At 40.3% G+C, this 12,673-nt stretch overlaps 1 protein-coding gene across 5 annotated transcripts in view; it reads right to left on the bottom strand.

The window, feature by feature from the left end:
* The window catches only part of GUCY1A1 (guanylate cyclase 1 soluble subunit alpha 1), a 47,440-nt gene extending 35,087 nt beyond the window's left edge, over window positions 1-12,353 (bottom strand). For 4 of the 5 annotated variants that reach the window (XM_054029876.1, XM_054029870.1, XM_054029873.1 and 1 more), the window contains exon 1: window positions 12,253-12,353. The gene's annotated coding sequence lies outside the window, so the exon portion shown is untranslated. Of the gene's footprint in view, window positions 1-6,380; window positions 6,503-7,058; window positions 7,134-12,252 lie in introns of all 5 variants that reach the window. The other variant, XM_054029874.1, reaches the window with a different exon arrangement.
* Window positions 12,354-12,673: the final 320 nt, after the last annotated feature.

Consider the following 12,673-nt stretch of genomic DNA (forward strand, 5'->3'; position numbering starts at 1 on the left):
TGCTTCTGTTAACTAATCTGTTTCAGGATACAAGTAAGTTAAAATGTGAAGTGAACTGAGTCAAGGCCTTCGAGTTTCTTCTTCTGCCTTCAATAGATAGTTGTTTCACTAACCAACATCATGGAGCTGGGAGTTGCAGTCTCACAGACTACCTTCCAGTAGATATTAGTGAGGTCATTAGCTGTAGCAAGGAAAACACCAATCCCAGAACTCTGGTTTTAGCAGGTAAGTTAAGAAGTAAATTAATTCCTACTATTTTGTTTTAAACTGCATTGATTTGTAATTTAAACGTAAGGCTATAATGTGTTACTGATTTGAGATTTTATAGCTTTGCATTTAATTTTTAAAATATTTCATTTCACCTTTATAAAATGTCCACAGAGAATTTCATTCCTTTCTTCATCCTCTCTTTTTCCTCCTCTACATTTCCCTTTACCACTAGAACTGGGATGACATTTATTCCTGCATCTGAAATCCTGAGAAGGAAACACTGAATATGGGATTTCCTTAAAGATTCTAACCTCTATTGCCAAGAGGTCATGTGAAACTTGCAAACTCCTGTACCGCAGTCAAGAGTCAGCAATACACATTCTGTAGTATTCTGTATTTCACACCCCAGCTCTGCCGGATACTATGGGAGCCAGATTCTGTCACTGTTACTCACGTTGTGTAGTACCTTACTCTGTGAGTTGTCCTATTGATTCAGAAGTATCTGAATTACTTTTTATTAATATTGTGCATAGTTCTGTGTGTTTATGTACAATGGATTATTTGTTATAGAGTGAGATAAGAAGATGCTGTTAAAGGAATCAAGTAGGAAAGGCAAAACAATGACAAAGATAAAGTAATGTCATAGAGAATACCAAGGCTCTTTACACAAACAATGGGGGGTTCCTGGCTCCCTCCAATCTGGCAAAGCCTCCTCTTCTCAGGCCAGACCTAAGATCAAAGAGGATACTAAAAGCTTACAAAGGTACTAGCCTTCAGAAATGGAGGGAGAAGTTGTCTGCCACTGCAGGCTGACACAGACTGAGGTAGAGTCAGGATCTGCACTGCAGCAAGCTGGCTATCACTTGATCCATAAGAGGAACAGGGAGGAACACCACGGCTAAATCCCATCTACATAGCAGAGTTTGGGGAGAATGCCAGGTGTAGGTAAAACAGCATACATATAGGTCTCTTTGTTGTTTTAAATCAATTTCTCTGAGCAATATGTACATTTTGGAAGTAAAGCACACTTTGCTATGAAGAAACTGCTTCTGTGTCTCTGCATATTATTACTTTCCACAGGCTCCCAAAGGAAAATTTTGCAGGCGCCAAATCCATTGGGCCCAGTAGGTATTGCTGTTGGCAACAACAGGGATGTAACCCGGAGAGCAGCTGGATTATGGGATCCCATCCCAAAGAAAAGTGAAGCGCAAGGAGGACTGGAAGAGGGTCTCAGAAGGGGCAGCCTATCCAGGGACTGTGACAAGAGTATTATGACATGACATAGAATTGGCAAGCTCCTTTTTTTTGTTGTGACCCAACAGCTAAAGTAATAATAGATGTACTGAACAGAGATCAAAAAATAATTTTAAGATTTATCAGACTTAAGGCCATTCAACACCATTTCCCACTCACCATTTAAAAAAAAAAAAAAGCAAAAGCAATTTCTGTGCTTACTCATTATTTTCTTAACATATAAATTGGGTAAGTCATCTGTTGCCGAGGCACTTATTATTTCATTACATTTAGAGACAGAATGAATTTCCAGAAGTCTCATTACACTGGAGACTGGGGTAATACGATAATGACTGCTTGAAGACTCTGATATTAAGAGACTAGATGGCTCTGGGAATCATAATGAGATATGCAAACTTTCTACCTATTTATCTAGATTTTTTGACCATGCTCAGCATAGGTTACCAGTTAGAATCCAGCCAAATGATCAAAACTGATTTAATCTGATTGCTCTTTGGTGGTCTTGTGACAGGATGACCGGTTCTAAGAATCTATGCGTAGGTGCAGAGCTCCTCTACTAGTTCACACTGGCACTCTTACAATTAGCTCCAAGCCATGATATAAAGCAATGTGAATGTCTATCAGAGACAGAAGGGAGTAGAGATAGAGGAATCTTGAGGACAGCAACCCTAAAAACAGCCCAAGAACAACCCCGACCCAGCTTCAGGAAAGCATTTAGACAACCGCTTAATCCATTCCTATTCAGGACAGCACTTACTTAAAGTTATGCATGTAACTGAGTATTGTCCCGAATAGGAAATGTTTTACTAAACCACTTTCTCTGGGAGGAAGTTTACATTAGAAACCCCATAAAGGATGGTTAAACCTTATTGTGTGTGTTGTGTAAGGAGCCACCTGTTTACAGACACATGAGATGACACAATGAAAAATCCAAAATTCAGACTACACACATACTTGCTAGCAGGGATTCTATAAAATCTCTTACAGACAACCTATGGTTGTAGAAGACAGCAGCTCTGCAACTTGGTGTGCAGGAGCACTGCATGAGTGCTAGTGGGGAAAAGCATGCTAAGAAGCAACCCTTACATCTCTTTTGTGAAGTATGGCACACACTCCATTCCCAATGAATACCAAAGTGGAGCAGGATGAGGGCCCAACACCACCTCTTTTGGAATATCTAATGCTGCTGTCAGAATTCTGAATCTTGTGGTGTTTTTGCTCTAGGATTTGTGACTGTCCCCTATGTATGTAGGTACATAATACAGGGAGGAAAGAAGTCTTCAGCATCCTCTCCAGCTTTGTTCACTCACACAGGTGGAGCCAGAATCACAACCCTGCTATTTCTTTATTTTGAGCCCAGATCAGACTGGAATTTTTGTAATGTATTTAAAATATCTGCACCAGGAAATTTCTATCGAGACAAAATATCTAATTTCCAAGGGTGTCTTAGGGCAACAGAGAACTGAAGCAGTGGTGCATAACCACTGCACTACAACTATCTTTATAACACATTAATATTATAAATCTCTGCACAGAGTTTTCAACTCTGTTTATAACAAAGGATTAAATCCTGCGTTGCTAGTAGTACATCAAACTGACAACAGGAGTGAATTCCAAAGTAATGCAGCTCTATAGCTAAAAGCCAAACCTAAGTTTAGCATTGAGGCTCTGAAAGCAGTTGTTAATATTTGACTTAAGATTATGAATGTTTTCCACTAGTTGTACAGTAACTGTTGAAATAAAATAGTAGTGATATGTTATATAAACACTTGCATAAGAACTTCACCTATCACATTTTTCTTCTAACATCAGATAGACCAGCCATCTAGTACATAAATTACAGCAATAGCAATAAAATTCTGAATACACCATTTTAAAATGGTATTGATTTTTTAAAGATAAATCTCATGTTCAAGAGTATTAAAATGGGCATATATCTCAGTGTCCTTGCTCAGTTAAGAATTGTCAGTCTCATCCTGCTATACTGGAAGAGCCATGTGACTGCTCGGAGCAGTGGTAAATCCTGTACATTGGTAGAAGTATTTACTTTAAGCATCATCTTTCAAACAGAGAGAGCAATGTTTTCAGATTTGGCGTTGGACAGGTTTAGGTGCTGGGGAACTTCACTTCCCATGTATATGATGCAAACTGTACCAGTCTGCAGTCCTGTATACTATAATAAGCAAATGGTAAAGGGATATGTCCTATATCAGTATGTGCATAGCTTTTTATTCTTTTGTTTTATCTTTTGGAAGATTGTGCAGTTTTATCTTTTAATCTGGCATTTGGTAGATATTTTTCTCCAATTACTAAAGATAAAATCTACTTCAATGCCTATATCTCCTCTCATCTAGACTATTAATGCAGCTGTTTCTTTCACCGCCCCAAAAGCCAGTTCCCAGTATGTGCAGAATACTTCTACCTGCTTCCTCACAGGTACAAACAGTCACATCATACTTCAGAATCGAACATGAGTGGCACTTCAGAATCAGTTAAAATTTCCTACAATGCTAATAAAACTCTCCATGGACTTCCTCCAGCCTCCTACATGGAGCTTTGTTTCTGCTTACTGTTCTTCTCACTTCCTCATCTCATCCACTTTACTTTGTTCCTAACCAAAGTCTGGCCTCAACTGGAACAAGAGGAATCTTCTCCTTTCTAGTTCCTGCCACCTAGAAACAGCAATCCTGTTATCTCGCTGCCTGCCTTAGTGACTCACCATCTCTTTAAATCCAATCTGAAAAGACACCTTTTATTGCTTCCCTTTACTTTTTAATTCCTCCCTTATCTATTATCTACACTTATAATTGTATTACTTAACACTGTAAAGCGTTCTCCGAAAAGGTTTGTGGAAAATCATGTTCTGCTGTACTGTATTGACCAATGCTAAAGCAACACAGATATATTTTCTAATGCCTGTCTGTGCTCTCCTAACCGAATAAGATCTACTATGTTAATCTGCTCTAGTCAGTGGAATGCCTGTGGCTTGGATTTAATTACTTTTCTCTTAATTTTGGCTAGGCTTACATGCAATCAATGTGTTTTGCATTTAGTCAACAAATGCAAACTCTTTTCTAGCTTTTGCTTAAACAGAAACGCTATTGATTACCCTGTTGTCTAGCCTCAGCTGTGCTTCTTTGATTGAGATAGTGAACCAATGTTACCTTGCACATGATTAGTGTAACTGCTTTGTCTAAATCTGTCACTGATTGTATTTTTTTTTTTTTTTTTTGGTATTAGTATTTAGGAAGCCCTGACTGAGGTCAGAGCCCTGTACAAATATATTATAGTAAATGACAATACTTGCCCTGAAGAGCTTACAGTCTAAAATAAATAAGACAGATAAACATCAAGAAAAAGGAAGTATTACTATCCCCATTACAGATGGGAAACTGAAGCACAGAGGAACCTACACAAGAAATCTATGGCAAAGCCAGGAATTGAATCCAGATTTCCTGAGTAGCTTTACCACATGGCTGTCCTTCCCTTCAGACCATTCTTCCTGTATGGGAAAACCAAAATTCTATCTTGAAAACCATGCTGTAGATACCAATGATGTTTGTGATTTCTCCCAACTGGGTTTTACAGGAATGTCTGTGCCAAACAGCAAACAGGGTCTCATTCCACCACATTTCAATTAGTGCAGCACTTTCAGAACACAAATCGAGTGATTTTGTACTTTCAGCAAACTAAATGGACAATAGGGGAAATAATTTAGGGAAAATGGGAGGAGTCAAAAGTTGGGTTGACACATATGTTCTCCAAATACAGTGAGAGTTAAAGAAACTGGCCCTGCAACAAATATTTTAGGCTTTGGAGTCCATGCAATGATGAATACGGAGCTGCACAGCTGTTAGTGAGAGTATTCAAGAAAACCCTTCCCATAGCCAAGAAGGGAGAACATGATTGTATATTGTTTTGTTTTTTAATCACAGAAATAATGACACAAAAATGCAGAATTAGCCATTTTTCCATGCAATAAACTGAAAATCTTGCTGAGGTATTCTGCAATCATAAAGCTCTTTCACGTGTAAATAGTTTCTGCATTTGAGGCAGAGAGAAATCAACTTTCCCTGAACTAAATGCGACCGTTTCTACCTGCATCAATCCAAAGTGAAATACAAGGCTAAAATGAAAACTAAGTCAAATACACATTTACACCAGTTCCCTAAATGGCCCCCTCAAGGATTGAACTCATAACCCTGGGCTTAGCAGGCCAATACCTTGGTCACAATTAAAATATCCCTCACTATCACACAATATATCTCTATACTGCAGTTTTTTTTCCTGACCCTAGTATCTCAATAACCACCGTGTTATAACTATTGCTATATGTTGGCTTTTTTTAGTAGCAACCCCTATTCTTGTTATTACATCACAGATTCCAGAAGTTTCACTGTAATCTCTGGAATTTGTGACACCCCAGCATGTCACTGAAATAAAGAGCCAGAAAGATTTCTGAGAGGAAAAAGTAAATGGTAAATAATTAGTTATTTTTGTGCTGAGCATCTGCCATATTCTGATTGGTGGAGACTTCCATTCATAAATGCACATTTAATTAAATTTTCATTTCAGCTTTACACATAGAACCAATTGCAGAAGGGAAATAACTAGAGTACTGATTCCAAACCTTTTCCTCACATTGACTAATTTTTACTCCCACCTAACTTACTAGACTACATGCATGAGTTGCTCTACATGAGAATAAGCAGTGCAAATGAAGCCCTAAGGGCCAGACTCTGCCACCTTTAATCAAGTCTTTGGAACTCACACCTGCCATGATGGCATACATACCCTGCTTTCTGGATCACTGTGTACTCAGCTAATGCACTTTCCCCGAGTTCCTCCACTATAGGATCAACCAATTTTCAATAGAGTGTGCTAATACACACAGTTGTGAGTAGAGTGATACATACATGACACAGCCCCAGGGGGAGCACCAAGCACCACTGTGCCTTAGAGATAACCTTCTGTGGAACAATTCTTCAGGGTGTTGCTCCCTTTTTGCAGCTGGAGAGGGAGAAAGTTGCTGCATCTCCTAAAAAGATAGGAGATGCTAATTTTGACTAAGTCTTAAGTAACACAGAGAAGCTAATTCAAGAAGTGACAGTAGCTGAGTCACTAAGTAATAAGGATCACAATATAATTAGGTTCAACATCCAATGGTCAGGCAAGGTACCAAAAAGTAACAGTCTTGCTAAATTTTAGAAAGGGGGATTTCCAGTAAAATGAGATCAGTCAAAAAGGCCTTCTGACAGAATGGAGTAATCCAGAGCTGGGTGACCATTCTGTGCACTTTGTAAGCATTCCACATAGGCCAAATTGTAAGATAATTGATTAGGACTGAGTAATTAACCAGTTAATAAGGAGATTCAGCTCATTAGCTGAGGGCTGCTAAATAAGAGACAGGAAAGGAAACAGAGGGGATTGGGAGGGAGAGTAGGCAAAGAAGCCCATGATCTCAGAGAAGTGAAATCTCTTTATCCCTCTCCCCATACCTAGAGAGTAGGTAGAAGCTTGAGGAAAGTCTTATGCTGTGGGGACACAAAACTGTATAAAGACTTTGTAAATAAAACATACTGTGGTGAACTTACTCAGGAGTGTGTGAGGACTGCTTGCAAAGTGAGAGGCAGAGTGTGGGGCATCATACCCTGTGATAGGCCCTAAAGCTAAAAGTTAAAGAATAAAAAAAATTTAGAGGTGGCATGGATGCTACTTTAAATAAAATAAAGGTCATAACATAATATTAAAGAAAAAATGATAAGAGCAACTGCCAGCAGGCTCAGTTGTTAAATATAATCCCCTCTCCCCTCAAAATCCACACATTTTTATACTGTGAAATTCATCTAAAGGTGATAAAGAGGGCCTGTACAAGACCCTAATCATTTTAAAGCCTAAAAGTCATCTTATAGAGCTGAAGTGGTGCTCAGAACCTTGTGTGGGCCCTATGCCATGAGCTGAAATTTACCCCTAGAGAATAGTACTGCTCTGACTTAGACTATCATGCAGTAAAGCATTTCACTTTGTTTTCCTTAAGGGAAAAAATCCCACTGCATCGCACACTGCTGTGTGAAATTGTTACCAGAAAATTCAAAACAAAACAAAAGCTCCTCCAAACTCCACATATGGAAGCATGAAGACGTATACAATACACACTATGTGAATTAAATGAGGAACCAAGAATGTCTAAAGAACACTAGCTGTGTATCTCAGAATGACATTATCAGAAGCAACATTGGATAACAGCATATTACTTAATCAGTAGTAATCAATAGCTGTGCAGCATGTATAACAGGCTTCATTAGAGAGGATAGAACAGTCTCTTCAATTGCTTCATACCAGCAGAGCAATAAACAAGAATTTAAATTAATACTACAAACTGCTGTATTCAGCAAATTCTGGAGTCCTTTTTAAATGAAAACAACCAATGACTTCAGGGTTTAGGTCCTGGTACAGGAAAGCGCTGATGCAAGTGCTTAAATCCATCATACCTGCTTGAATTTAAGAAGGTGCTTAAGTTCCAATAGAATTTTAAAGTTAAGTGTGTGTTTAAGCTCTGTATTCAAAAGGATGCATTCTTTCCTGAATTGAGGCTGTAGCTCTAAATATTATTTTAAAGTATAACATTTATCTAATAAGTATGATTCTGTACCATTGGTACAAATAGCCCATTTAAAACCTACTGGAACTCTACATTTTAAAACCATGCCAGGTTACTGAATATCTGCTAGAAGGAATCTTCAAATGTTACATCAAATGGCTCAATTTTTTTGTCCTTTCAAATTTATTTGGTGCAAAACTTCAATATAATGCTAAACAATTGAATAAATGTAACGTTGTCATAACTATGTGGACAAAATGATTTGAAAAGTGATTGTAGAACTGAATGTATGACTAGCAACAAAAAAGTGTTAGCATTTCATAACTCAGTTTTGAATTGCTAACAAAATATGCAACATGGCACCTAAAGATTTCTATATGTCAACATTGCAAAATTACATAAAACATATCTTACTTTAGTTTCCAGTAAACCTTTCCAGTAAACCATTTACAAATATTTTAAAGGCTTGTAGTTTCCATTCTGAAGCTGTTTTAAAAAAAAAATAAAAAGTTTGGTGTATGCTGAATACAGACTTTCTGAATCTCTACAAAAGCTGCAAAATCCTGTCAAAATATATCTGCCTTATGAAGACAAATGCATTTCTTTAATACCTTTCTTTGTACCTAATTTAAAACAGCATTCTATTTGTTTCCCAATGTTTCCAAAAATTCTGAGATACTTGATATTTTATAGAATAATTTCCAAAATTATAACATTTCACAGCCAGTTTTTAACAAAACAAACAAACAAATATAATTTTTGTAACACAATGAAACATTTTATTGGTTTCTGGTTGGTTTGTTTTTACAGTTTTTAATCACAATATTTCAAGTGCACAGCATATGTATGCACAATGTCTGTGATATTTTACGTTCTTCTCCATTACATAACAAGGTTTCAATTGCCTTCCAATGTGTTCCATCGACCTAGCACTGTCTACACGGAGGTTAGGTTGGCCTCGCTACATCTCTCTGGGTGTGGACAGACAATTAACCAAACATTACTCAGAGTAAGACAAAGATCTGTGGACTTTTTCCTTCTTGTATTTCTTCTTTACCAATGGGACACAACCATTAATATTATCCTGTGATGTCCTTTATTCTTTTCGTCAGAAAACTTTTGATTATTTTAAACGCATACGCAGACATAGCTAAGTCAATGGTAGAAAAGATGGGGAGCCACTTTATCAGCAAAATAAAAAAGATAATAATCACTGCACAACATCCTGACATTCTGTGATGGTATTTGCTTCATGACAATCATTGCAGACTGACATAATGCCATGAGACAAACATCAAAAACATATTTCCTCTCTCCTTTCTCCTCATCTTCCCTGGCTGCCTGTAAATCAGAGGAATTTCAGTAATTGCTTTGCGGTCTTTACATAGTGGATCCTGATAGCTTCCATATAACCAGTCCAGTTGCTCAATACTCCACATGCTACCTCACATTTATCTAGTGGCTCATCTTATGCTCTTATGATTGGTAAAGAGAACGCTGAGCAGAGCTACAGAATCCACAGCCATATGTACAGCCCTGATGAGAGACAAGCTGTCTTCAGTACCATTATATAGTAAACTGAATTTCCCATTAAGTGTATTTATATCACATTTGAATGGCATAACCCAGCATATTCACCTAGTTTTGCAGTTGATTTCAAGCAGAGAAGATTTCCATAACTGAAATCCATGTTTGTCTTGTACTATCATAATTGCTGGAAAAAATCAGAAGTATCACCTCTTGCTTAGTTTAATTTACATGTTCCCTCGCCCTATTTTCTGCAATTGGGGGCTGATCCCATATTCCTAACTCAAGGAAACCACCTAATGACTTCTATAGGAGTTTTGCCTGAACAATGGTTGTTGGATTAGGCCATTTAGAGTTACTAAAAGCCCATCTTGTTCACTGCCTAACTAATGTAATGAATAAGCAAACACCAGCATCTTTTGTTTTGTTATTGCTTTACATTTTCTGATGAAGAATTATTCATTTAGATTATTCTATAATTGCAGAATGGAAAGTCTTAGTGAGCAAATATGCTGTTTTCCTCAAAAAATTCAGTGTCTGTCAGAAGTCTTATTAATTTTGCCTAGACTAACTAATGCAGTATAGAGTAACCCATAGATCAACAAGCGCATAATACAAGCCACCATACTGTGACAGAGACTAGCTATGTGCACCTTAATATTCATTTTTTATTAATGTTAAATCTCTAGTTAAGAGTTTTCCTGCTGTTAATTCAGCCACAGAACACAAGAAAGCCATCTCAGTGCATACTCGGCCAAACAGACACCTCTGAAAAAACAGCCATTTTAGGAGCAGCACTGACAGAGTACGTAAGATGCATAAAACTACTCCTTTATATTGGAGAGAAGCTTTTTCCAGTGTTTACACATTCATCTGATTTTTAAAAAGTTAACTACTAAGGCCTATGTTAATCTTAAATTAGTGCCACTGAAGCAGAAAGAATTCCATCAACCCAACAAAGAAACTATAAGCATATAGTCATAAACAAAAACAACTTTTTAAAATTAAAAATCGTGAGGCTGAAGAAATTAGCAGAAAAAGGCAAACTTTTAGTAAAAATGATTATAACACAGTTCTTGGGTTCCATTTCTTCTCAGAAAATATGCAATAAAAAGTATAAAACTGAAGAAATAGTGTAAAATTAGATATAGTATAAAATAATTATGTTGACTAAATCCATGTTTGTACATTTTATTTTATATATAAATTCAGAAAAACATCCAGAAAAAGAATGAGATAGCTACCCAGTCTGATTTCGCTAACTTGACATCTACTATCAATTGGTGTGGTCTTTTATAAAGGTACAATATACAAAGCTCCGGTAAGTGCACATCGTATCCTAACATTCCAGTTTGTTTGGAGATTATTTCAAATATTAACTTGAAATATACATAAACCATATATGTGGACTCCTGTTGGATTTACTATACATTTGTCAGTAGACCAGTCATGGGCCTGGGTTAAACAAAGTGAGCGTTACAAATCGTTATTTTGTCATAGTTTCCCATATCCCGTACATATTTCAAGCCATAGGGTTACTGCTTACACGTCTCTTTGCAGAGCGATGAATCCTAAAGCGAAATGCATGCGGATTGCGCCCAACATACATTTCTCCGTATGCACTAATAAATATCGTGTCCCTCACGGCACTCAGCCTAGCTCAGCTGCCGCTGTGTGACAGCAGGGATCGGGCTGCAAGTGGGGATGCGCTGGAGCCCCTGGACTCTCACCCGGGAGCTCAGCCTGGGATCAGCGCTGGAGGTTGCTGGCGCGTTTGCAACATTCCCACGAGCAACTGAGCTCGGATCGGCCCATTCAGAGGCTGCTGAGTGTGTGGAACCGACCTTGCTCCTTCCTTCCCACGAACCTGAGCGATGCTGCTCACCAAGTGCCAGCCAGCCGGGAGCTGCCTCTCGCCCCGCGGCCCTGACCCGTGTCCCCCGGGCTGCTGCGGCTGCCTCCGCTCCCTCCCGTCCTGACAGGAGCGTGGGAACCAGCCGCGGCTGCCGCGGAGTGCCCGGGAGGGGGAGTCCCTACGGGGAAAGGGAGCCACGATCCGCACGGGAGCAGGCCAGGGGCGGATCGGGGCGAACAGCGGGGGACGGGGGGGGGCATCTTGCCCCGAGGGGTGACGGCTCCCGGACAGAGGGAGCGAGCGAGCCGGGGCCCCTCGCAGCGCGCCGGGGGCGGCACTTACTTGATGTCCTCCCAAACCTCCGGGCTGTAATTCCAGATCACCAGCAGCTCCAGGGCGTGATTGATGAATCCCTACTGCGGACAAGGGGCGAAGGGGGGCGAACAACGAGGGGGAGGGCAGGGGTGAAACCGGAGAGGGACACGGGGGAGAATCAGTGGGGGGGGGGTGAGGGTTGAGCCCCTTCCCAACGCTGCTTAGCGTCCCCGCTGCTCCTGGTGGGGATGGAGGTAACACACAGACACCCCAGAGCCACCTGTTCCCCGTCCTCACCTGCTGCTGCACGGGAGCTACCCAGCTCTGCAGGCGGGACTCTCTCCCACCCCCTCTCCGGCACAACAGGGCGCGTCTCCCCCAAACAGCGCCGCTGACCCCTGCCCCCTTCTGGTGCGCTACCGGAGTTTGAGTCTGTCCCCAAAGGAGAGAGACTCGCGCATCTCGCTTGCCCGAAATTGCTTTTGCTCACCATAGCGCCAGCGCTGCGCTGCCCCCTGCTTTGTCCCTGTGCCGCGGCCCGGCCCGCTCAGAGACTCTGGGGAAAGCGCCGCTCAGCTCCTAGAGCTTCTGGCTCCGGCAAACTCATGTTTGAAACGTGTATTTGGCCAGCGGACTACAGCCGCTCCTCCTGTCCCCTCCCCAGCCACACACTCCGCGTCAGGTGGGGCCTCCCCCCGGCCCAATCAGGGCTGTGCTAAGCAGGGCTGCCAGGGGAGGGGAGAGGGAACCAGAGACAAAGAGAGGGGGAAGAGAGCTGAGAAATAGGCTGAGAGAGAAAGAAGGTCTAAATTTACCAAGGGTCCCGGTGGATTATATGTCTCTGGTAATTTTTAAATCAGGATGGGATTTTTTTTCTTACAGAGATGCTCCAGGAATTATTTTGGGGGATG

Source organism: Malaclemys terrapin, chromosome 5 (genome assembly GCF_027887155.1).
Source record: "Malaclemys terrapin pileata isolate rMalTer1 chromosome 5, rMalTer1.hap1, whole genome shotgun sequence".
Lineage (NCBI taxonomy): Eukaryota > Metazoa > Chordata > Testudines > Emydidae > Malaclemys > Malaclemys terrapin.